General features: G+C 41.4%; 1 protein-coding gene and 1 long non-coding RNA gene across 3 annotated transcripts in view; one reads left to right on the forward strand and one right to left on the reverse strand.

The window, feature by feature from the left end:
• LOC308395936 (NACHT, LRR and PYD domains-containing protein 3-like) overlaps nucleotides 1-22,616 on the reverse strand; it is a 352,248-nt gene that overhangs the window by 213,828 nt on the left and 115,804 nt on the right. The window lies entirely within an intron of this gene.
• On the forward strand, nucleotides 787-15,815 carry LOC308392748. 2 transcript variants are annotated; one of them, XR_013970862.1, is made up of 4 exons: nucleotides 787-1,186; nucleotides 9,929-10,121; nucleotides 13,219-13,284; nucleotides 13,600-15,815. It is a non-coding gene; the product is annotated as an uncharacterized lncRNA (long non-coding RNA). The 2 variants fall into 2 exon arrangements; XR_013970863.1 differs by lacking the exon at nucleotides 787-1,186 and adding an exon at nucleotides 8,080-8,188.

The raw sequence follows: 22,616 nt of genomic DNA on the forward strand, positions 1-22,616 counted from the left end.
CCTCAGCTCAGACTTTGTTCTGCAGGCTAGGGTGACAAACTATGACCCCTCCTCCACCTTCACCTCCGCCTGTTGGTCTGAGAGGACAATAAACAGTAATATGAAGAACAGAAGCAGCACTAGTAATACTTATAGTATTTGAAGCAGTCACATAAGACTCATTTAGAATTCAAACAAAAAAATCCTTCAATTTGTTTTGAAATTCAATGCAGAAACAGCTCTGGACTGCTTTCTAAATATCTTCTTCAGGACTGTGTTAAATAAAAGGAAGGTTATAAATATAATGATATTATCACAGCTCACTGCATAAAGTAAGAGCTTCTAGAAGTAGTTCTTTAATTGGAGGTGTGAAACAGCCTGTCAATAAAAATACATTTTAAATTGGATTTAAAATTTAAACATTAATTAATAATGAGATTTCTTTGAGCATCAGGGTCTCACAGGCATGTTTTTTTTTTAAGAAAGTAATGACTGAACAGGAGAAAGTGAATCTAAATAAATAAATCTGCAGATGTTAAAGGTCCTGTACCTAATGATTTGTCTGATTCGTTGCTTTTTTCTCAGAGCAGCCTTTATGTCCATGATCTGCATGGAAACACATCTATGGAGAGGAAATCCAGCTGCTGAGGGTCACATCTGCATCATTGTAGCTTCAGTGGATGTTTCAGTGTCAGGACTGAAGGCGGAGCTTTGTGCGTGTCACTGTAAACAGACAGATTGTTTTACAGCTCTAGTCGATTCTGCACACTCTGCACAGCAAGCCCCAATCACCCAGTCATACGAGCACTTTTTCTACACATCACAGAGGAAGTGGGGGCTCAGGATCGTTTGGCATGCAGAGTGATTGAACTGCCAACCATCCACTTCGTAGATGACCTGCTCCACCTGCTGCAGCCACCCCGATTGTGTTTGGAGAACTCGGGCGTGAAACTACGAGGAAAGCCGACGTCCTCCTCTTTCCTCAGAAGTGATCTGTGGCCGGCCGGACTTCATTCCACAGATGTGCTTTAACAAAGTGTGAAGCTGAACTCTGAGCTGTGACAGTGAAGCAGTGTGAGAGTGTCAGTAGATGATCAGCAGAGGAAAGTGAAGCTGCTGTGAGCTGATGTCCTGAAGGGCTTTTAAAGAGTCTCTGAGTTTGACAGGAACATGAAGATGTTTGTGGTGTTTGTGATGCTCCTGCACGGTAAGTACACCTTCCTCTCTCTGCTCTCATCATCAGCTTTTCTTTCATCTCTCTCTCTTTAATGTGTTGAAGTGCAGCAGGAGGAGATTTCCATCAAACACTGGATTCTGATTCAGATCAAACTAACGATCCAAAGCAGCAACTTTCAAATCTCTGGATTCTTCTTGGTGGCTTTCAGATGAGCTCATGTTACAATCAGCTGCTGTGTGTGTTGTTGTGTAGCTGAAGCTCGGACTCACATTTCATATGTGACCAAAGGAAACTTGGTGCTGTGTGACACACTTTAGATTCTCTGCTGCTGCTTTGAACTCTTCAAACTAAAGAGCCAAACTGATGATTGACTGTGCAGCTCTGACATGGCACCAAATGTCCCTGTTATCAGCTGCTGGATGGACGTTATCAGAGCTTTTTAGTGCCACACGGATCACCAGGAGCTCCTCCTCTGTCTGCAAACAGGCTCAGCAGCTCTGATCATTGGAGTCAGCACAGAGTGTGGGGACATCTAGTGGTGGTGGAGAGAAGTGCGATCAAAGCTCTGCTGGTGAATGTAGTCAAGTCAAGTCAACTTTATTTGTCAATTCTGCCACATGTACAGGACATACAGAGAATAGAAATTTCGTTACTCTCAAACCCTAGATAAAATAGCAAATGAACATTTAAATATAAGAGAGTGATTAAAAAATGCAAATAAAATAATTAAAAAGGAAAAATTTAAATAAATACAATACAATTTTACGTATAACAAGAAAGCTATACAATATACAATATTCAAGTAAGGGTAAATGACATTGAGTGTAAACCAGGCAGAGTAGTGCAAATAAGCAAATAGTGCAAATGGAGATTTAGTAATATACGGTAAGAGATAGTGTAACAACAACAGTTACTGTAAGGCAGAGGTGTCGAACTCCAGGCTCCGAGGGCCGGTGTCCTCCAGGTTTTAGATATCACCCTGGGTCAACACACCTGATTAAAATGATTTGTTCATTACCAGGCTTCTGGAGAACTTTGAGACATGTTGAGGAGGTATTTTAGACATTTAAATCAGCTGTGTTGGATCAAGGACACATCCACAACCTGCAGGACACCGGCCCTCGAGGCCTGGAGTTCGACACCTGTGCTGTAAGGTCTCTGATGGAGCTCTGCGATTGGTGGATTGTCCAAACTAAATTAAGTGATAATGATCCAAATTTGACACTGAGCTTTGTTTTTAGCTACAAAGTTTATATCTTCATTCTTTTCCCTCTGCTTGAGGCCTGAAGCCATTCAAAGGTGGGAGATCACTCCACTGCACTGCAGACAGATTTCAGACCTTCATGAATTCTTTCTAAGGCCTGATGTGGCTTTGCTTCCATCTACATGACACATTTATTCACACCTTATGAACCAATCAGGAGCCTCCTGCCTGTCCCCACAGACGCCTCATTAATAAAAGGAAATCAGTGTTTCTATGAGCCGACGAGCTGAACTCAGACTTTAACTTAGAGCTGGATCTTCGACGTGAACGACGCGAGCCGTGGGTTGTTTTTTTCTTTCTCTCACCCTCTCTCAATCAAGCTGCCCATCATCGAGTGCTTTCATGCTGAAACTTCTACATCTGGTTCTAGTGCACAAACATGAACCTGAACTGAAATGTAACACCTCAAACTGTCCAGCAGCTTTGTGTCTCCACATCTCTGCTGGATGGACTCACCCACTGAAGCCAGGACTAAGTGTGGAGCTGTTTGTGGAAAACGTCCTGTATTGCCATCACATGACACAGAGGGGTCCACAGTGGGTGGCACCGGTGACACGGGTAAGCTCACAGTCACTGGGAGGCTGAGTGTGGAGTCAGTGTTGCTGTGGTTTGTGTGTGTGGAGATGAAACACACCTGTGTGTGCTGTTACCCATCACATCTGTTTGACCGCTGTCACAATGAGCTGACCTCTGCTCCTCCTGCTGTCTCTCACTGGACTAACTTTGTTAGCTGGAAAACAATCGTGTCCACAAAATGTTTCCTTACAAGGTGAAGAAAGTTTCATTTAAACCAAATCATGGATTTTATTGTGAAAAATCTTCAAACATGTCAGAGTGGTATAGACGTGTTGCTTTGTGAATTTTCCCACAGACGTTGCTCCTGTGCTTCCACAGCTGTCACGCAGACACATTACCGACTTCATGTCCAACAAAGGCTGCCAGATTTGTACTTTTCCACGTCCACATCCATAAATGTGACTTTTCAAATTAAAAGCAGCACTTCCTGTTTCCATGTAGAAAATGTAAAACCACGTGGAAGCTTTAAACATTGTTTGTGATGCTGTTGATGTCTCATTTTCAGTCTGACATGTTTTATACTCATGTATGTCTTGTTTGTGATGAAGCTTCATCCTGTTTTCTGTGTTTGATCTGATTGTTTATCAGCTGACTACAGCTCACGTGACCATCCACCATGTTTCCTCCAACCTGTGATCAGACTGGTGCTCCACCTGGTGCTGCAATAATGCCAAATAATTAGCAACTCTATAAATAGAAGGTAGTTCTGCAAAATCACTCATTAGGATGTTTGTTCTAATTTGCTATGAGCTCAGAGCGCATAGAAAATAAAACTAATAGGCTATAAAGAGTGATATGAACATAGTTAGAACTTACCGGAATGAAAATGTCTGGAGCACCAACAGATATTTGGAGATGGAAGAGAACTGCACGTCAGCTCGTCTCACAGCTGCTATCCAGGCTAGCCGCCTCATGTTGCTTCCAGGTTGGGAAAGAATGAAAAGATAAACCATTTCCAACCTTATTCTCTTGCCGGTCGTGTGATCGAACATTGCAGCCGACCACACAGCAAATACAAACCGTGGCTGTTGTGTGTGACTTCGCTCCCTTTTCACTTGCGCTAGACCCCAAAAATGGCGGATCGGGCCAAAATCCTTTCCACGCCCACCCCCGTGACATCACGCTCCAAAGCCCTAAATTCAGGATGGTATCGACGATACTGATCCGATACGATACTTTGTACATAAACTTATTTTATTTATTGTATCTCAAATTATAGCATCATAATGATTACAGGGCATCAGATTACTTGTTCTTATCACTTAATAATCCAGAGTTCATCATATAGAAATAAAAAAACTGAAGTTGTGCTATTTGAACACGTTGCCTGCCTGCAGCACTAAAGGACTCTGTGAGAGACGTCTGTCTCGCCCTAGCAGCACCTGTCCCTCTCCTCCTCTTCAGTTCGTCTCAACATACGCTCGTCATATTCTGTGATATGATTTACTCTGAGGTGTTTGACAAGGTTAGTGATGTTGCCACAACCATACATGCCAACCCTCCCGATTTTTCCGGGAGAATCCCGAATTTCAGTGCCCCTCCCGAAAACCTCCCGGAGCCACCATTCTCCTGAATTTCTCCCGATATTCCACCCGGACAACAAAATTGAAAAACCATATCGCAGAATTCATAGCGCGGCCCAGCCAATTCCAGTTTCCACCAATGGCGGCAGCGACTTAGTTTTAATATTGCTCTTATTTCTCTTTCTTGTTTGCAAAAAACTTTTAACACGTTTTCAGGTGAGAATGTAGCTGTGTGAACTTCAAATATCTGAGCCGACCGACACATCGTCTTCAAAGCCCCGCGGTCTTTCACTACTCGGGTTAAACATGATATATAAATCACTTTGATAACTTAAAAATGTTATTGTTTGGCTTTTTCAGTGTTTTATTTGTTCGTGAGTAAATCGGTTTGGCTGAGATTAAAGTTATTAGATTAGATTCAATTAAATTTAACTTTTTTAATCCATCAGGTCTGACGTCACTAGCCATGTCTGGGCCTAAACTCCGCTGCAGGTCCATATATCAATCTGTCTGTATATCAGTGATGTTGGAGACACAAAGCTGAGTGCAGAGTTTAAAAAGCTGTTCTCCATTGTAGAGACAAAAGGTCTCTAACTTGTCCTTTAACCTCATGTGTTCTCCCTGGTAGAAGCAAATACATAAAAATAAGGCTTTTATGAAAACACTGCATAAAAATAGCCTCTGTTAAAAGTACTAAAGTTAGAGTTCAGAGTTGAATATTAGATTAAATAAATTTTATTCAAAGTTTGATTAGCAGAAATGTCAGCATGTAGCACAGAGCTACAGTTAAGAGTCTGAGTGAGTCGCACAGGTCTGAATGTACCTTAAAAGCTCTTTATAATTGTAGGAGCCATTCTTGGGTTAATACCTTATGTGGTCACTAGAGGTCACCTTTTTCTGTTTTGATTATGTAATGTAAAGGTATTTAAGGTAGACGCACGTAATCGGCGTCAGGTGTGTCATTGAGAAGGCAAACAGTTTGTGACCGTTGTGCTGTTATGCTATGTCGATACGGAATAAAGACCAAAAAGGACAAGATACATACTGCTGGATTTATTGGACTGTGAACTTAATTCATGCATACCAGTGACATTGCGTCATCCCCGTTAACGACCACCTCAGTGGCTTCAAGCGTAGGCTTAGCCTCTACAATAATAATTAGACATTACATTGGGGACGGCTGTAGCTCAGAGCGGGTCATCTACTGATCGGAAGGTTGGTGGTTCAATCCCTGGCTCCCCCTACTCTGCATGCCAAATATTCTTGGGCAAGATATTAACACCAAGTTTTCTCTGGTGCATCCATCGCAGTATGAATGTGTGTGAATGGTAGTTAGTAAGCACTTAAAGCATAGAAACAGTGCTTGTGTGAATGTGGCACGTGTTGAGAGTAGCAAGGTGATACATAAGAATCAGCCCGATTATAATTGATTATTTTAACTTGTTTGATCTGCTGCTCACAACAATCAAGCACAAGCAGACATTTTGAATTTTCATAGTTTTACAGCTTTTCTTGCAGATACAAACCTTACTTATTCATAGTACACAAAGTAATTTAGCAATAAACTTTTAAAGGCAGAAAACCTTCTTTTTTCACTTTATGCTATAGAAACTTCAGGTTTTTAAGACTAAAGATGAGCTATTTTTCTGTCATTTGATTTCTGACAGTTTAAAGAGTCGTGCTGACAGATTTCTGTCATTGTGACTTTTTCTTCATCATGTAGAAAAACAGTTAAATATGTGACTCCTTCACAGTGACAGGAAGTTCCACTGGTCCGGCCCATTAAGGTCAAAGGGGGCTGTCTGTCGCCCCCCATGTAAAGTCAGTGTGACGCCCCTGGTGTGAATCATGGATAACAGGAACTGTTAACGCTCTAGCATAGCATCAATATATAGAAGAGCAAGCATGCCCGGTCACTGACGACACATGCTAGCTGTGCCTTCATTAGCAGTTAGCATTAGCCATGCTAGCTTCCTGTTACTGTGTTCATGTGCTACGTGCTGATTGTCGCTGCAGTGATATTTGATGCTCCACAAGCTGACAGGCTAACAGTCCTCTTTACTCGTTAGTGTAGTAAAGTGTAATGTAGTAATTGGCTATTTTGCACACACACATGGGGCCTTGGAGGCCAGCTGCATCAATCAGAGCCTGGTGGGTTGGGCTGCTGCATTCATTCACCCCATCGCTGCTGCCTTCCTAAAGCCCCCCCACACACACGTACACACAATTTTTACAACACTCCAGTTTGAGTGTCATTATATTTTAGCAGTTTCTGAGTTGAGGAGAATAACAAGACATTTAACATTCGATGTAGCCTCATTGTTGAGTATTAAGCACAGATGAAATAAAGACATTTAAACTGAAGAATATCTGAGCGGATGGTGCAAACAGCAAACAGCTGCTGCTGAAGACGCTGCAGTCCACAGACAGTGACACACAGACAGGTCGGCTGCAGTAACACTTTAATACAGGACAGCATCAACAGTAAGTCCATCACATGGTCACAGAGTTATCACAGTACTGTCACAGGAACACGGTTACAACATGACAGCAGCTGCTGAGCCAGGCTCCCTGCATCATCCAGAGAAATAAAAGCAAACTATAAAGTGAGGCTGGAGCCGACAGCACTGATGCTTTTCTCTGTCACATGTCAGTCTCTTTGGATTTCACACTGCTGAGTTTAAAGACGTATGAAATGAGCCTCCACCCTCTGCTGCTCCCTGAGCTCAGCTCACGTCTGTCATTAGGCCAGTGCAGCAGCTGACTGCATGTTTGAGGCTGAAGGTGTTTTTCCTGTCAGTGATATTCAGTCACATTCCTGCTCTGTGTGTGCGTCTCTGTAACAGTGACATTCGTGTCCCTGCAGTGCTGATAAATCAGGATGTTTAAGGAGCTGAAGTCAGCAGAAACAGACGGAGCAGCTCAGTCTCACTGTTACATTCACTTTGTCACAATATTCAACTTTAAGGACACTTTCAGCAGACCTGAGGGAAATCCCAGAGATAACACTGTGTCAGGCTGCACACGAGCCGAAGGCAGCTTTTAAAAAGGCTTTTCTACATTAAAGAACAGACAATGACTTACACAGAGGGACATCATCATTAGGCCTGCTCAGTCTGAAAGTTTGCTCACAAACAAGTCAACGCTGTGAAACTTTCACCTGTTTTTTTCCTCGAGTTTTCTTTCTCTCTCCATTAAAACCAAACTGCCGTAAAATTAGAGACAGTTTATTTGCTAAAACATGATAGTGATTATGTCCTGGTGTGTTATTTTCAGACTTGGGGAAAATTCTGAGAATTAGAGAAAAATAATAACAAAACGAGGCTAAGAGCATCCATTCATGCAGGGATTACCATGGCAACAGAGTCCTCTTCTTCAGACAACACTCACGTGTTAAGTATCAGCAGCTAGACGGACTGAAAGCATAAACACTTCAGTTTGAAAATAGATTCCTTTGGTTTGGTGTGTGTGTGTGTGTGTGTTTTTTAGAGAGTACATTTTAAAAGACTTACTGAAAACAAACACTGTTTCTTGAAAGTAGCAAAGCTGCACAGCAGAGAATAGAGGGGAGCTTATTGATGCAACTGAAGCTGAACACAGACGTAACCTGTACCCCAGCGCATGTTCAGGCTTCATGTTTGAATTCATATGGAAGCAGAAGACATTGTGGTAAATTCAAAATGACTGAATGTTTACATTTCTATTGCAAGGTCAGAATTTCTGAAGCAAACATCTCATATTGCTCTTTAACGAGTCCTTACCTCTAGTACCCGGCCCCGTCAGTCCCCAGAATCTATAGAAGGGGGAGTGACGGACCCGTGGAATAGCGGGATCTCATTCTTACTAAGGCTCCGTCATTTCCCGGTGACCCTGTGGTCCCCGGGAACTCTCGGTACTGGGGACTGACGGGACTCCCACATATGCTGAGGGCCCGTTAGTCCCCGTATTAAGCCTGTGTGTGCCTTCTCTAATACACACTCACGGGCGTAATGTACGGGGTTAGAGGGGTAATAATATAAGCCTACATTTTACAGCTAAGACAGTGTTCTCACGCTGCTGTGAAGATTTAAAATATAATATAGAGAGAGAAAATTCAAATGGCCAGGGCTGAATGAGCGCCCCTGTGTCTGTGCACATTTGGCACATGTGGACACGGAGACCCGTGCACTGTTCTACTGTGTCCAAAACTACTGTATAATATGTACAATGCCAAAATAGTACATGTCAAGTGTTCTGCCTGTGAGGTAGGTAGATGGATGGCTTGATGGATAGGTGAAAAACCTTTCAACACAAATAAAGAACATTTCATTAATCATTCAGATAAATTAAATGCATTATACAGAAGACAAATGAAATAACAAAAATATACACTTCAGTAAAGCCACTTTTGTCTAAACTATCATTTATCCTAGTTTTAGTTTTACATTCATTAGTTTTTGAATCAGAGGTGAGTAATTTCAAACAACAAAGATGAAATAAACTGTGGTCTACCTTGCATTTTTACACTTTTTATAACAATTACATTTTTAAAGTATACATTTTAGAGTTTACAAATATTTTAATAAAGACTTTAACCAAGGATTTTCTTTTACAAAGAATTATTTTCCTTAAATTAAACCAAACATATTTACACTAGTTTTAAGATTTAACCAAGGATTTGGGGTAATTACTTTTAGTATTAATTAACATAAATGTGTGGGAAACACTATCTACATAAACAATCTATTCAAACTTAAACATTTATTTTAATATCAATATAATTTTTTAAACTTAAATGCAGTAACTATTTCCCAAAGCATAAATACATTTCCACAATTGAGCTTCCATATTTCCCAAACATATAAGCAGCAAATATGAGTCCGAGCTTACCGATAGCCCGTCTAACTCAAAGTCTTCCTCACAGTGGAAAGTGGATTGTGCTTGGTTTGCTGTCCTCTCAGTATGTCGCACTCAGGTCAAATGACTGCTGCATGCATTTTAAGGTCTACTAGGCACGCCCGCCCTTGATTGCTCTAATTCAACTCACCTGGCAGAGCAGTGCACGCCAGGCTGCGCTTAGCTGTAGATTGCACAAGGTCTAATCAGCAGCCACGCGCAAGCAGCAGCACAGAGCAGGTAGTGGGCAAGAGGAGGAAGAGAAGAGAAGAGTAACAGCCACACCTACTAGGTCAGCGCAACAGTACAACAAAACCACGTTTAAGCTCTAAGCACAAGTAGAAGCGCAAACACTTATCTCAGTCAGAAAGCAACGCGTCCTTGACTGATGGACCCTCTTTAACTTATCAACTATGCATTTAACAACTAAACTTGTATTGGATGTTGTGTTTGTGTTGGTGCTTAAAAATTATAGTATAGTTCATAGGCATGTCACTATAAATGTTTGTTTAATGTATGTTTCCAAATTTGCAGTATTGATGGAGCACTTGAAGATGGGTCATTTGGGCGACTAGTAAACGATGAACACAGGACACCAAATTGCAGAATGAAGTTGATTGAAGCAGAAGGGAAGCCACATCTCTGCCTTTTTGCACTGAAGGAAATTGCGGCAGGAAGTGAAATTACTTATGACTATGGTGGGAAAGAATGGCTCTGGCGGAAAAAGGTGGGTCATTTAAAAAAAAATTTCCCCCTATGAATTGTTGTTTAAAACCTACATATCTAGATGTCACAGTTAGGGCTGCAACTAACGATTATTTCAATAATCGATTAGTTGTCGATTAATCGATTAGTTGTTTCAGCCCTAGTCACAATATTTAAATGTCCTCTTGGTGGTATTCAATCTGGTTTAACTAAATCTTGAATTTGTATGACTTTCCCAAGTGATGATTGCAAGCTTATCTGTTTTGTGTCCCCTCCACAAGTGTGTTTTACTGAGTGGCCACACACTGGAGGTGAAACAGTGAAAGCATCAGTTTGAGCTCAGATGTCATTATGAGGCTGATGGCCAGTGTCCTTGTAAACCTTGGGTTTTTCTGTGTCAGGCATATACATGCACCTTTTACTCACAGTCACTTTAGCTTCTTAGTATTGTCTTACTTTGGCTTCACTTAACTAGGTAAGGGTTAATCACTCTGTTTCCTTGCAGTTAGGGTGAGAGTTAGAACTGTATTTAACTGAAGGTGAAACAGAAAATGCTTAACTATGTGTGTGTGTCTGACACAGACAAACTCAAGGTATGTGAGAACACTGTCCTGACATCTGAGCTCAAACTGAGTCTTTCACTGTTTCATCTCCAGTGTTTGGCATACTCAGAAAAACACATGGGTTGAGGGGACACTGGTTAGAAAAGACCACTCGTAGTGGATTAAATACATTTCCACTGTAGCTGCCAGATGTTTGCAATATTTGTTCTACTTTTCATACCCAGCTAAAGATCGCAAGCATCCCTTCTGGTTGTTATTGCAGTTCTGTTTGTACTTTGCTGTGTAGTTAATACCATTTACAGTGAGGAAAGTAAGTATTTGCTATTTTGCAAGTTCTCCCACTTAGAAATCATGGAGGGATCTGAAATTTTCAGCGTTGGTACATGTCCACTGTGAGAGACAGAATCTAAAAGAAAATTCCGGAAATGATAATGTATGATTTTATTAAAATATTTTTGTATATTACTGCTTAAAATAAGTATTTGAACACTTGCTTATCATGCAGATTTCTGACCCTCAAATACCTGTTATTCTGCTTTTAAACAGTCCAACTACACTCTGCTCATGATTCTAATTTAGCAGCACCTGTTTGATGCCGTTAGCTTTTATAAAGACACATGTGCACCCCACAATCTGTCAAAAGTGTTGCAGCAACATGAGTAAAACCAAAGAGCTTTCCAACGACACAAGAGACAAAACTTTAGACCTTCACAAAGCTGGAAAGGGCTCCAGAGCCACTGCCAAGCAGCTCGGTGCGCGACAGTGCGCGTGCACGCATGTGCGTGTGCGCGATGGAGCGCGTGCAGGTGACTGTGCGTACCCTCTGCAAGACTCCTGCAGGCGCCCCTGAATGGAAGAGGCTAATGTCTTCCTCGGACTGGAGCCCCACGTAAGATCTCAGCTCGTGGGGTGTCAGTGATGCTAAGAAAGGTGAAGAATCAGCCCAGAACTACACGGGACGAGCTGGTCAATGACCTGAAGAGAGCTGGGACCACCGTTGGCAAGGCTACTATCAGTAATACACTGAGACGTCATGGTTTAAAATCATTCATCACACTGAAGGTTCCCCTTCTTAAGCCAACCCATGTCCAGGCCCGTCTGAAGTTTGCCAGGGACCATCTGGATGATCCAGAGTCATGGGAGAAAGTCCTGTGGTCAGATGAGACCAAAATAAAACTTTTTGGTCTAAACTCCATTGTTGGGGTTTGGAGGAAGAAGAAGGATGAGTCTCATCCCAATAATACCATCCTACAGTGAAGCATGAGGGTGGAAACATCATGCTCTGGGCTGTTTTTCTGCACAGGGGACAGGACGACTGCACTGTATTAAGGAGAAGATAAACGGGGACATGGATTGTGAGATTTTGGGCCAAAACGTCCTTCCCTCAGTCAGAGCATTGAAGATGGGTTCTGGCTGGGTCTTTCAACAAGACAAAGACCTGAAGCACTCAGCCAGGAAAACCAAAGAGTGGCTCCGTAAAAGGCATTTCAAGGTTCTGGAGTGGCCTCACTAGTCTGCAGACCTCAGTCCAATAGAAAATCTGTGGATGGAGTTAAAAGTCTGTGTTGGCCCAAAACATGACAGATCTACAGAAGATCTGTGTGGAGGAGTGGGTCAAAAGACCTTCTGCAATGTGTGCAAACCTGGTGAAGAACTACAGGAACTGTTTGGCCGCTGCAATTGTTAACAAAGGCAATATTAATATAGTTTGACTCAAGTGTTCAAATACTTATTTTACAAAGAAATATACAAAAAACTTGTTATAAAATCATACATTGTGATTGCCGGAATTTTCTTTTAGATTATGTCTCTCACAGTGGACATGTACCTATGATGAAAATTTCAGAGCCCTCCATGATTTCTAAGTGTGAGAACTCGCGATATATATGTATATATATATATATATATATATATATATAATAAAATATTACTTCTGATTTGCCTCACTTCTCCGAGACTGCAGCTCAAGGTACATTTTCAATGCTGTACTCAAAGTTTGCCCAACATATCTTATGTAATGAGCTGGGATCTGTGAGTTAGTCTTGTTCAGAGACAAATCCAGTGAAATGTGCAGTAACGTATTTTAACAGCGCACATCACGTATGATAACGATGCTCTCTTGTTTCATTAATGCCACTTGCATCTCTGTTTTTCATTGCATTAAAAATGAAATCAGACTTTACTATTAACACTACTATGCTGATTACGATAACCTGGGATTGTGTATAGAACAATATTACTAACCATCAGTACATTTTTACATGGTCGATTGTTAGTTGTTCCATTCCTAATTGTGACACTAATGCTTTATGACTAGTATTTTGATGCTTCATCAGTTTTGGCCAAGCAAGATTTGGCCTGTGCAAAATCTACATCATTTCCCAGTAAACTTATTACCCAAGGTATTGTTGACTTCATCCAGTTCAGCAGCATTGCCATGTGTATAGTTAGTATAATAGAACTGGCTGTCATTGTCCCCTCTGTGCTCATGGTGTTTGATTGGTAGGCAGAAAGCCTCTTTAAGCCCATACATTTATACTGTGCAATATTTTTTAGATGACCAGGGGAATGATGCCTGTGTGACTTCTGGTTCACCTCCTGTCCCTGACTCAGTTACTAAAGGTATGATATAAATCAGATGCCATGTCCATCACTAGGCACTATGTGCAGTCAACACCAACATCATGTGGTTAGACATTATATAACATATAAAGAAGCTGAATGTATTTTGTGTTTACCAAGCAGTGTGATGAACTATCATGTTAATGAAAACAATCAAACTTTAAATTTTATCAGGTCTACAGTCTATTTATTACCACACACAATTTGTTTAGACAAGTACCAGCTTGTTTTCACAGTTTTGAACACCATCTCTACCTACAAGTGCATCTCACATGATCTTTTTAAACTTCAAATTTGTTTTGTTTTATTGAACAGGTTTACGTGTTTCATCAAGGCGGTGTGTGAAGAGACCATGGTCTGAGGAGGAGATAGGAGCGGTGATGAAACATATGAAGCCTTTTATTGAAAACGGTATCACTGTCACCAACCAGCAGTGTCTGAAGTGCAAAGAAAAGGAACAACCTATCTTGGAGACGAGATCTATTCAAAACATTTGAGATTTTGTGCGCAACAGAGGACTGGCCTTTAAAAAAAAAAAAATAAATGTTAAACACTAAATGCACTTTTTGACAGTCTGAGCCTTTACCTTTCTGGGCCTGATTTCAAGGTTAGTGTTCTCCATTCAAAAAGTATGTAGTTGACTTCACTGTGCTCACAGGCAGTGTTTTGTTTTGATGTGTGGTTAGCCTGAGTCTTTTAATGCCAGGATTCACTTTTATTTTCCTTCAATAATTGTTACAATGCTGTCCTTTTAAGGAATTGATTATTGAGTTGGTTATATTAAATATAATTCAGTAATTCAACAAATGTGTTGTGTGTTGATATAAGTCTTATGTATAAGTCATGGTGTCAGCCCGACTCACCCCTGGTGTGCAAAGGTGCTGTTTTATTGGTCAGCCACTCAGTGCCAGTTTCTTCAGGACAATGAAAAACTCTATAATACATAGTTTGTTCTAGTTGATGCAAGCACTGTTGTGTTATGCTTCTAGTTGTTTTAATGACACTTTGACCACCTGTTAGTAGATCACAACAGATATGATCTGTGGTGTTTTATGTATGCTTGTATGTCAGATTGTAATGCTCATCAGAGAAAACCAAAATATAGTCTTTTTATTATTTTTTAATTTATTCATCCATCCATCCATCTTCAACTGCTTATCCGAGGCCGGGTCGCAGGGGCAGCAGCCTAAGCAAATTTATTCAATTTTACTATAATGATGTATCAGTCACAGTCTTATAATACACCTTCTTTTCTAAGAAGGTTATACTTAGTGCATGTGTGAGTATATGTACAGTGAACTGGCTTTACACACCATGTGTCCCTTCAGAACAGACTATACTTTGTGTATATGTATGATGACATCACTGACCTTGTACACCAGACTGTCCTTATAGACCGAGCTACAGAAAAGTCTCTACAAACCACCAGAATGTCTGAAAAAATAGCCTTTTTTTATATCTCAGTCGAGCAAAGAAAATGTTTAAATTTTAAGTTGTGTATAGGTTTGCTGATTTTTTTTCATGGTTTTTGATATGCATATTGTAGCTCTAGCACCTCTGGAACCCGGTGTCCCCATAGCCCTATGTCCAGTCTGATTTGCCAAAAATTTCAGAAATTGTCCCTCTAACCCAAGAAACGTGTGTGTGTGTGTGTGCGTGTGCAATTTTAAATGACAGACCCATCACAAAGCTTTCTGATGATCCAAAAGACCTAGAGCCACTTACACCAAATCACATCCTCCTGATGAAAGGAAAACCATCTTTACCACCCGGACTATTTGACCCTCAGGATATGTATCTGAAGAGAAGATGGAAACAGGCTCAGTACATCTCAGATCTTTTTTGGAAACGATGGATACGTGAATACCTGCCTTTGTTACAGGAGAGACAAAAATGGAACCAAAAGAAGAAGAATCTAAAACCTGGAGATATAGTAATTATAATGGATTCTTCTGCACCGCGTGGTTCCTGGCCACTTGGAAGAGTTCTGGAAGCCATTCGTGACAAAAAAGGACTTGTGCGATCTGCACGTTTAAAAACAAAGACTAATATTCTGGAAAGACCTGTAACTAAACTTTGCTTGTTACATGAGACTGTAATCTAAAAGTGTGTTACTTATGTTTATTTATGTGAATGTATAGGTCTAAAGAAGACTGTATTAGTGGCTCCTTATTTTCTTTGTGATTAGAATTGCCATGTCTGATAGCCATTTCAATTAGGGGCCGGGGTGTAGGAGCCATTCTTGGGTTAATACCTTATGTGGTCACTAGAGGTCACCTTTTTCTGTTTTGATTATGTAATGTAAAGGTATTTAAGGTAGACGCACGTAATCGGCGTCAGGTGTGTCATTGAGAAGGCAAACAGTTTGTGACCGTTGTGCTGTTATGCTATGTCGATACGGAATAAAGACCAAAAAGGACAAGATACATACTGCTGGATTTATTGGACTGTGAACTTAATTCATGCATACCAGTGACATCGCGTCATCCCCGTTAACGACCACCTCAGTGGCTTCAAGCGTAGGCTTAGCCTCTACAATAATAATTAGACATTACATTGGGGACGGCTGTAGCTCAGAGCGGGTCATCTACTGATCGGAAGGTTGGTGGTTCAATCCCTGGCTCCCCCTACTCTGCATGCCAAATATTCTTGGGCAAGATATTAACACCAAGTTTTCTCTGGTGCATCCATCGCAGTATGAATGTGTGTGAATGGTAGTTAGTAAGCACTTAAAGCATAGAAACAGTGCTTGTGTGAATGTGGCACGTGTTGAGAGTAGCAAGGTGATACATAAGAATCAGCCCGATTATAATTGATTATTTTAACTTGTTTGATCTGCTGCTCACAACAATCAAGCACAAGCAGACATTTTGAATTTTCATAGTTTTACAGCTTTTCTTGCAGATACAAACCTTACTTATTCATAGTACACAAAGTAATTTAGCAATAAACTTTTAAAGGCAGAAAACCTTCTTTTTTCACTTTATGCTATAGAAACTTCAGGTTTTTAAGACTAAAGATGAGCTATGAGCTATTTTTCTGTCATTTGATTTCTGACAGTTTAAAGAGTCGTGCTGACAGATTTCTGTCATTGTGACTTTTTCTTCATCATGTAGAAAAACAGTTAAATATGTGACTCCTTCACAGTGACAGGAAGTTCCACTGGTCCGGCCCATTAAGGTCAAAGGGGGCTGTCTGTCGCCCCCCATGTAAAGTCAGTGTGACGCCCCTGGTGTGAATCATGGATAACAGGAACTGTTAACGCTCTAGCATAGCATCAATATATAGAAGAGCAAGCATGCCCGGTCACTGACGACACATGCTAGCTGTGCCTTCATTAGCAGTTAGCATTAGCCATGCTAGCTTCCTGTTACTGTGTTCATGTGCTACGTGCTGATTGTCGCTGCAGTGATATTTGATGCTCCACAAGCTGACAGGCTAACAGTCCTCTTTACTCGTTAGTGTAGTAAAGTGTAATGTAGTAATTGGCTATTTTGCACACACACATGGGGCCTTGGAGGCCAGCTGCATCAATCAGAGCCTGGTGGGTTGGGCTGCTGCATTCATTCACCCCATCGCTGCTGCCTTCCTAAAGCCCCCCCACACACACGTACACACAATTTTTACAACACTCCAGTTTGAGTGTCATTATATTTTAGCAGTTTCTGAGTTGAGGAGAATAACAAGACATTTAACATTCGATGTAGCCTCATTGTTGAGTATTAAGCACAGATGAAATAAAGACGTTTAAACTGAAGAATATCTGAGCGGATGGTGCAAACAGCAAACAGCTGCTGCTGAAGACGCTGCAGTCCACAGACAGTGACACACAGACAGGTCGGCTGCAGTAACACTTTAATACAGGACAGCATCAACAGTAAGTCCATCACATGGTCACAGAGTTATCACAGTACAGTCACAGGAACACGGTTACAACATGACAGCAGCTGCTGAGCCAGGCTCCCTGCATCATCCAGAGAAATAAAAGCAAACTATAAAGTGAGGCTGGAGCCGACAGCACTGATGCTTTTCTCTGTCACATGTCAGTCTCTTTGGATTTCACACTGCTGAGTTTAAAGACGTATGAAATGAGCCTCCACCCTCTGCTGCTCCCTGAGCTCAGCTCACGTCTGTCATTAGGCCAGTGCAGCAGCTGACTGCATGTTAGAGGCTGAAGGTGTTTTTCCTGTTAGTGATATTCAGTCACATTCCTGCTCTGTGTGTGCGTCTCTGTAACAGTGACATTCGTGTCCCTGCAGTGCTGATAAATCAGGATGTTTAAGGAGCTGAAGTCAGCAGAAACAGACGGAGCAGCTCAGTCTCACTGTTACATTCACTTTGTCACAATATTCAACTTTAAGGACACTTTCAGCAGACCTGAGGGAAATCCCAGAGATAACACTGTGTCAGGCTGCACACGAGCCGAAGGCAGCTTTTAAAAAGGCTTTTCTACATTAAAGAACAGACGATGACTTACACAGAGGGACATCATCATTAGGCCTGCTCAGTCTGAAAGTTTGCTCACAAACAAGTCAACGCTGTGAAACTTTCACCTGTTTTTTTTCCTCGAGTTTTCTTTCTCTCTCCATTAAAACCAAACTGCCGTAAAATTAGAGACAGTTTATTTGCTAAAACATGATAGTGATTATGTCCTGGTGTGTTATTTTCAGACTTGGGGAAAATTCTGAGAATTAGAGAAAAATAATAACAAAACGAGGCTAAGAGCATCCATTCATGCAGGGATTACCATGGCAACAGAGTCCTCTTCTTCAGACAACACTCACGTGTTAAGTATCAGCAGCTAGACGGACTGAAAGCATAAACACTTCAGTTTGAAAATAGATTCCTTTGGTTTGGTGTGTGTGTGTGTGTGTGTGTGTGTGTGTGTGTGTGTGTGTGTGTGTGTGTGTGTGTGTGTGTGTGTGTGTGTGTGTGTGTGTGTGTGTGTGTTTTAGAGAGTACATTTTAAAAGACTTACTGAAAACAAACACTGTGTTTCTTGAGAGTAGCGAAGCTGCACAGCAGAGAACGATTTGTAAAGTTAAACACAGACGGCTAAGTGTTTGAGTCTGTTTCGTACGGCGCTTGCTGTTTCACGGTGCATCACAGGATAATTGTCGTACAGTCACGACGCTACAGATAGAGACACAAAGCAAAGGAAACAAAGCAGCACTCGAGCTATGCTACAAAGAAATATCAGGCTCACTGCTGCTGAGTCAGCGTTGAAGCTGCCTGCTCTGGATCAGCTCTAATGGCACTTTGTTTCAGAGTCAGCATGTGGCCTGTTGGTTCATATTCTACATCATTGAGTCGCTGTGATTGTAAAGTGCATATGATACAACTGTCACAGATACTGTGCAAACCAAGCCAGCTGTTCAATTCTAAAGCTTTATTTGTCCTCATGGTGGACAGCACCTCCACCTCCTGCTGACTGTTACAGCCACGGAGCAGCTCCTTCATCCCCACAGTCACTCTGTGCAGTGCACACACACACATCGCTGCTCCCACCACACCAGTTCTTTTTCACACCAGAGAGTGAAATCGCCGTCACTCCCAGACTGCACGTGAGACGTTATCATCTGTGCAGCAAAAAGATTTAAGCAGCTGCTTTTCTATTGTTCATGTCGACAGAAGCATCAAATAACTCAAATGTACACTCTGACGATCATGAGTGGGTTTGTTTTCTTTCTTTTTTCACAGAGAGTAGTGAGAAACAAGTCTGAGCATGACTCTGTTTGTGCCCGTTCAGCCATGACTCAGCAGCTAAAGCAGGGGTGTCCAACATACGGCCAGCGGGCCACATCAGGCCCTGATACACGTTCATATGTCAGTTATTATTAATGATTAATGTGGAGCTGAATCTTCAGCCCTGCTGGTCTCCATGCAGACAGAGGTGGGACCATGCAGCCAATCACATGCTAAGACAGACTGGGTCACACCATTATGCTAAAGAAGGACAGCAAGTTTTAAAAAATAGCCTCTGTTAAAAAGACTAAAGTTAGAGTTCAGAGTTGAATATTAGATTAAATAAAGTTAATACAAAGTGTCTCTGAAATACAGAGATGCAGAAATGTGAGCATGTAGCACACCCATATGGAAAAAAAATAGAAAAACTTATAAAAGACTTGCATCAGATTTGGCCTACTTCTTATATAAGGCACATTTCATTTATATAATTTTTCAAGGGATCTTATATCTGTTTTCACTCTTATATGCTTTTCATACAAGTTTCACACAAGACAGATACAAACTTTATAAGATTTATATAGATCTTTTCCATATGGGCAGAACCGCGGCTCAGAGTCTGACTGAGTATCAATGAGTCTCACAGGCTGAATGTGCGTTTAAAGCCATTTATAAATATAATTACTGCATGTGGTCTGACATGTAAAGTCAGTGTGACACCCCTGCTCTAAATCATGGACTACAGGAACCATTAACACTCTAGCATAGCATCAGTTTATAGCATAGCAAGCATGCCCAGTGACGACACACGCTAGCCATGCCTTCATTAGCATTAATGTTAGCCATGCTAGTTGCCTGTTACTGACTGTGTTCATGTGCAACACGCTGATAGTTGCTGCAGTGATATTTGATGCTCCACAAACACTGATTTGATTGGCTAACATTGGTCTGTACTGTTAGTGGAGTAAATTCAGTCTGTTCGTGAACGTGTGCAGAGTCTTTTGACAACAGTGTCATTTAGTTTTGGTGATAGTGGATGAGAAACAGTTTCACTGTTTGCTAAAAGAGCTGCACCGTTTGGTGGGGGCAGATCAAACGTGTGCTTTAAACTTACTGCACTTCTGATTGGATCTTGTTTACTGACAGAGATGTTTAGTTATCGTCTTGTTTTCATCATAAAAGTCAGTGAAACTACTGTGAGTCCTGCCTGTGAGTACAAACATGCTAAACAAGTACCTCCCTTAAAACATGACCCATGAAAACTGTAGATATAAGAGGAAAACTGCGGTGAATCAACCACTGTGATTATCTTTAAAGACAAACCACTAAAAGAAAACAGTTTCCACCCTTTACATGTAATCTCAGCATAATCACTTATCCTCACAGCCACAGTGAGTGCTTGTGTATTTAGCTGTAAGTGAAAAATGTCACATCACACATTAAATGAAAGCTGTTATATGAAAAAAAAAAAATCCCAAAGCAAAATAAAAACCAAATGAATGAAAACATCAAATAAGTTTCTGTTTAAACTCAGAGGCAGGAGTTTCAGGTCAGAGGTCGGTGTTTACAGCATCATCAAGATTAAAGAGAGAAACAGAAACATGAGAGAAGACCCAAAATCAAAAAATACCAGAAGAGACGTAGGTGGAGCAAACTGCCTCTCGCCAGCATTCAGTGTTGGAGCTGCAGGTGAGAAACAGGAGACAGGTGTGAGACATGATCTACTCCCTGCTTTCTACAAAGTCTCATCACCAATATCTTCATAAAAGAAAATGTCAGAGGAAGGTTTCCAGCACCATGTTGCATTTATGCCTTGAAGGATTAAGACAGTTCTGAAGTTAAAAGTGGGCCAACCCAAGTCCTATAACTCCTAGTACCTCAGCCTCATGTGTGCATCAAAGGGCCTTCATACTCCTTTAAATTCTCTTTAATATTAATTTCTTTCTTGATCAAATTAAATAATCAAGGGGCTGTAACTGAAAGAACAATGCTCCAAGTGTCCTGCAGTGTCCTGCACCCCTTACCCCCCTTAAGCAAGCAGTTTGGTGACAGGAAAAGAACCACGCGCAGCCATCTGAGAGGCCGGCTGAGGTGAGGGGACGTGGACAGGACAAAAGACACGCTGGGGAAGAGAGCCAGGGATTAATAATTACTAATGATTCAATGCAGAGAGGTGTCTAAACACAGAGTGAGTGACGAAGAAACACTCAGTGCATCATGGGAATCCCCCAGCAGCCTAGACTGCAGCGTAACCAAGGTAACTGTAGTTGTGATTTGGCGCTGTATAAGGATCAGAGAGAAAGGATTGTGGACGACTCTACAAACTCACCCTCTGGATCAATTATCAGCTGGATGATGATGATGGTGTCAGCGTTCTCAATGGGAGTCTTCCACTGGTGCATTTCTGTGTCGATGGCCAGACACTCATATATTCCACTCTCAGTCACATTCTGCAGAGCCGAGGACAAATTTCCATTGTTCATCCTTCTATCCATCAGATGCATGCGGCTCCTTGAAGGTGGATACTTGTTGGCTTGATGAGACGTCTTGCTCTGGTACAAAAGCACTTCTACTGGCTTCACGTCAATTCTCCTCCACACCACAGCCGCGATGGGATAATCTTTATGAACTTGACACGGCAGAACGACATCCTGTCCACGCACAGCTCTGATGATTGTCAGGTCTGCAGGAGAGGAGACAAAACAGGACAGAGAGTGTTGGTATCACTGAGACTGGGAATCATTGTTTCAAGTACCTTTAATGACAAACAGTCCCACACACACACACACACACACACACACACAAGCATTTATGTTCTGTTGTGAATAAAATATTGGCTCATGTGATTTGAAAGTCTTTCAGTTTTCATCTGCTGGGACTTGGATTGTAAACTGCAGAGTGGATTGATCACTGATCAGTGTTTGTGCGTCTAAAGGTTGATACATAAATAGTGCAGTCAGTGTTTGACTGTCCACAGAGTCTTAAGTTCAGGTAATTTAAATAGCAGATGGAATCTGAAGTGGATTACTCATCCGCCCGGCGATGCATCAAGTAGGGTCTAAAAGCTCCTTTTGCTGCTGAGTGATGTCTCCCAGGAAAAAAGTTATATGTAGACCTTGTTGTTCGAGAAGATAAAAGGAAAAAAAGTTGTTTTTAAAAAAATTATAGTTATTATTATTATCATTTAAATCTTGTGTGGCTGTTGTAGCAAGCACACTCATGGTCTGAATGCTTTGCTGTGCCAAACACAGGAGCCTTCAGCAGAGGAGACCTGCTCTACGCTCCTCTTGTGAAACTTTTTATTGTATTTTATGATTCACATCACTGTCACAGTGGGTAAAGGCCAAGTTAGTGAAAGACAGGAGGATGTCACATGATTAAATGTCAACAACTTGATTGGATCTCCAAGGGTGAGCAGGTATAAAAGTGAGGTGTAGAAGAGATTCGGGGTTCTTACATTTTGTCTTCTGACTTCCGGTGTTGCTGTCACTTGGTGTTTGCTCTCTTTGTGGTGGAGCATCACATCCTGTTCCTGTTACAACACACACAGTGGTAGTGAGGGCCAAATGAAACTTTCTGAAGCTCAAGTTGAAAAAGGGTTCATTACTCGAGGCTTTCCAACACCTTTTTGGTGACATCTGGTGGCC

Source organism: Rhamphochromis sp. 'chilingali', assembly GCF_963969265.1.
Source record: "Rhamphochromis sp. 'chilingali' genome assembly, chromosome: 1".
NCBI classification, from domain to species: domain Eukaryota; kingdom Metazoa; phylum Chordata; class Actinopteri; order Cichliformes; family Cichlidae; genus Rhamphochromis; species Rhamphochromis sp. 'chilingali'.